General features: G+C 42.5%; 1 long non-coding RNA gene across 3 annotated transcripts; it reads right to left on the bottom strand.

Moving 5' to 3' along the window:
• Positions 1–353: 353 nt before the first annotated feature.
• On the bottom strand, positions 354–4,168 carry LOC127321193 (uncharacterized). Of its 3 annotated transcripts, XR_011746742.1 has the most exons (4): positions 3,815–4,168; positions 2,691–3,594; positions 939–2,067; positions 354–749 (listed from the first exon to the last, which is right to left on the bottom strand). It is a non-coding gene; the product is annotated as an uncharacterized lncRNA (long non-coding RNA). The 3 variants fall into 3 exon arrangements; XR_011746744.1 differs by lacking the exons at positions 354–749; positions 939–2,067 and adding an exon at positions 2,204–2,383 and having other exon boundaries at positions 3,815–4,162; XR_011746741.1 differs by lacking the exons at positions 354–749; positions 939–2,067 and adding an exon at positions 2,204–2,380 and having other exon boundaries at positions 3,815–4,161.
• Between the last annotated feature and the right edge of the window lie 252 nt (positions 4,169–4,420).

Genomic DNA, 4,420 nt, shown 5'->3' with positions numbered 1-4,420 from the left:
CATTAGAAAGAGGTTGCTAAAAAAATTCCAGATATTTAGTGATCACAAATTTTGGTTACACATAAACCATGATTCTGCAAAAAACATCCAGTAGTGGCAAATGTAATGTTTATAGAAAGGTTAGATAATGTACAACTCCTTGTCTGTGTCAGCTTCTAATAGATCATGATTCATATGAAATCATCAATTTGTACTTACCATGTATTAGACAGCGCTTTACGTATTGAAGAAGCAGAAAGAAGCAGAAATCAGTGACGGTGAATTGTGATTGTCACTGAAGATCGCTAGCAAGTGGATGTCAAATCAACACAACCCATTGTAGTGCAGTCTGAATCTCATTGTCTTGGAACATCTTCAATAAAGAATTATTATTCCATATATCTATTTTGAGAAGTCAAGTAGCTTTCTCTAATTTCATAAAGAAATCAATAATATATTGCATACTTCAATCTCGGGCGTAATTTGCAGAAACATGTAGGTTTGCATACATAAATACAAAAAATAACAGAAAATAAAGATGCCGCATGCCATGAACATCTTTGTTACTGTTATTTATCAACCTTACGAGACTACTACCACAACAAAGAAATCAAATAGAGATAGAGATAGGACAATAGATAGCAAGCATAGAGCAGATGGAAGAAGGGGAGGGGAGAGCTGCCGTTGGCCATCGAGCTCAGGCCTGCCCAGCTTCCCGCCATCGCATGCCCTTAGCTGCCACCGCCAACGTGAGAGGAGATCCCTCGTATCTGATATATGAAACGCACAAGTACAGGATAAATTAGAGAAAAAGATGTTTAGTAACACTCATAAATTGTTTAGCTAAGTGGGGCAAATATAGATGCAACTTGCAGCTAGCTTTAACAAATGAATCTGAACTTATGGTTGTACGAAGGCAAAGTCAAAATAAAAAGTAGAGACAAGGAACCATGGGGCACCTGAGTCGTTTTCCATCTACATCTCTTTGCTCCATCACAAAATAACCCAGATGGTGCCTCATGTATATTAAGCATGACAAAAGGAACATACATTAGTGCATTTACTATATTGGTCACATCAGCATTAGACATATTCAGTGTAAGATGATGCACAAAGCTAAACTGCTTTCTGAAATATGTTATCGATAACCTGAAGACCTTGCTCTATTGACAATAGCTTTGCGTACTTTACGTGCTTCAACCCATTGCCACGGAAGATATGTGAAGGGACTCGTATCATTTAACACTCATTTATACTATTGTACATGTCATCCAAACATATCTAAACCAGGGTACGATTTTTATAGAGCCATGAAAATAAGCATCCATGTTAAGCAGACTTGAGGCACAAAAACATTTCGCTTTTGTTTATCTAGAAATTAATTGCCAGTGTATAAGCTGAGGGCACTCGGTTTACCTATAACTCCATGAAGTAACATAGATGCCATAATGTCTCATGTGACCATAAGTGACAGTGCACAATTCAGTACATCACTACCAACATGGAGCAATATCAAGAATAGTGAAGTGACATCAGTGGAATTCAGTACTAATAGTCAGACAGTTTGTGAGGGATGCTACCCATTTTAAAGTATTTTTAATGATATTTATTTAGAAATAATTTTATGCAACAAGGAAATTCAATTAGTAGTAAGAAAATCGTTCCAGGAGTTCACCAATTGAAAAAGAATTGGAGTTTTGCTATTCGGCTTTGGACCTTCTAGCCTGATCATTAAAAAGTTCAGCTTCCATGTTCAAAGGCTAAAACAGATGCATATGAGCCTTACAAAAGTACATAACTAAATATGGCACCATACAAGAACAGAGCACCACATCTTCAGTCCTACTGCTCTGTAATGAGGGGACTAACAACACACTACAGTCAATTGATCTCCATATGTCACTTTTTTTAGATCCCTAAATTGGTGCGTAGTATAGGTATGCAGAGAAGGATGAGAAAACTGTAAGAGATGACCACATGTCCGCACCTTTGCCTAGGTAGCGGTGGCTTGCTCAAATTGCAGGTATTTCAATAACACATGTTTTATGGCACTGGAACTTAGTTTATAGAAGAAAATAATAGGGATGCCTGCTGATAGAAAACTTTGAATTAACCACTTCACTTCGAATAACACAAAACTGAGGAAGCATACACAACTAAATCGAAGTAATTGGCATCGTCATGCTAGCACAGGGATCGAATTGTCCGCAAGTACTGCATCATGGAAAAAGTAACTGAAGTGTTCCCATAAGTTAGAAAAATCCAGTAGTACATGAACAGTATATTTCTAATCTATTTGCTATCAGCAAGGTCCAAAGATAAATGGTCTGGTGCAGCTGCCAAAGTATCCTGGTGGCGCAGTATTCACATTGACATTTACTTCTGTCCTTTGGTTGCCTCCCTACTAAAACATACATAGAGTGTCAAAACATAAACTCTAGTAAGGGAAGTTGTGACTGGAACTCCACTGAAAGAAGGAGCATGTACTATTATGTAAAAGAAGGGGCATGTACTATTCTGTAAAAGAAGGGGCATGTACTCCACTAAGGTTTTACAGAAAAAACACCTAGAAAAGAGAGAATCGATCCCACCATTATATTTCACTTGCAGAATATGCAATAATCAAGAAAGCAGAAGTCACTTGTGGGAAATCTATGGAAGTTAAATGCACATCAAACAAAAAAAATCATAATTCAGCTCATTGTACCTACCAACGCGGTTGTTCTCCTAGGCAGGAAACACATGTGTAACTTCTCCATGGGGTGTAGACAAATCAGGGTATTTTCTCAACCCAGCTATCAGGTGTGCCACAGCTGAAAATAATGATGTAATGCAGGGAACTGATTCTTCCTCCATGTGATGTTGTCTCTGTATGCAACTTATCTGGAAAAAAAGGTAGAAGCGTTGGATTGATTGCATTTTTTGCTAAGAACACATGCTAGGTCCTTTCGTAGTTGTGTATGTGGTGATACAATTATTGCTTCTTCTTTTTGTACTAAGATTACAAAAGCTAGCAGAACCTGAATTACTAAATTGGTTACAGACAGACAAATGCAGAACTGGTTAGTCCATGCTTCCATTGTTAGAAATCATAAACTGCAATAGGAAGATGTCAATATACCATTGTAGATGATCTGGGACTCGATGTACTCGCGGAAGTCCTCGCAGCTGACGAGAGAGAAGTTGTCGGGGCGGTCTCCTGCGCATCCTCTGGGTTCTCGTCGATGGCAGGGCGCATGAAAAATAACAGGTCTCCGTGGAGTTGCTTTGAACCGAGGACTGCAGAAGGCCCTAGACTGATTTGTCAGTCATTGATTGAAAATCGCCCATCCCCGCAATACTTCCCCTTGCACTTGGGTCGTGTGTGGCGGTCTGCACCACCTTGTCCATCGTACGGCGGGCTTCCTCCCTCTTCTGGATAGTCTCCATGCACTCCTGCTCCTGCAATGGCTGACCTTCCACAGAAACACCAGGGCCTCTACAACGTGGGAGCTTAGAGCAGAAGCCAGGGTCGTAGTCCTGGCCGTTATGTCCAATTTCTGGTTGATCACAGGATTCCCCTTTGAGTCGCCACTCTTTCTTGCGCCGGGCGCGGGCAAGAGATTCTTGACCGATCTGCTAGCAAAAACCAATCTCGTGTCAAAAGAAATTCCAATTGAACAAGCTGATCGAGCTAGCTGAATCCAATACAATGGAGTTAGCTGAATCTAACACAATGGAGCTAGCTGAATCCAACACATGTTTCACCGATAGAAAAACAATGACACGTATGTTATCTACGGCAACTTCATTTTCTCGATTGCAGATGATGTCGTGCGAAGGATAGAGCCCATACCAGCGTGATTCTGCAAATCAGCTCCCGCATCGCTCGTGGACGCGCCGTCGTTCTCCGCCAAGGGACCTCGTGTAGACCTCTCCTCGCCTTCTCGGAGCTTGCTGGCGCCGATGCGTAGTTGCCGCGCCCACGGCTTGGACCACGCGGCCACCTAGGTCGCGCTGCCGCCGTTAGTTGTCCTGGCTAGCGTGCCGCCTCCATCATCGACGAAGGCGCTGATCTCGAATCCAGCGTATCCGCGGAGGGGATCGACCGCAGGGACACCGGTTAAGCCTGGGAGTGGGGAATTCAGTGGAAAATGCGGGGACGGTTGCTTGACCCGGAGTTTGACAAGCGGGGAGATGAGAACGGGGGAGTCGTGCATATCTGCGAACGGCTTTTTCTTCGTGACGCGCTTCAGCGGGAGGTTGCCGAATTTTCGCGTTCTGAGCGGAGAGACGGACGTACCAACCATCCTACCACCTCTAGCCATTTAATATAGTAGAGATTAGGTTAGAATTATGAATGCAAGGTTTGAAAGGAAACCACGAACCATCATTTTCATAATTACTGGTTGATCTTCTAGTTAGGCCCCGACCTAACCCCTCCCACCCCCGTGCGGCGGCG

The sequence above is a fragment of the Lolium perenne genome, chromosome 6, assembly GCF_019359855.2.
Source record: "Lolium perenne isolate Kyuss_39 chromosome 6, Kyuss_2.0, whole genome shotgun sequence".
Classification (NCBI taxonomy): domain Eukaryota; kingdom Viridiplantae; phylum Streptophyta; class Magnoliopsida; order Poales; family Poaceae; genus Lolium; species Lolium perenne.
The sequence above is the reverse complement of the archived record's forward strand: the minus strand, read 5'-3'. Positions and strand labels throughout refer to the sequence as shown.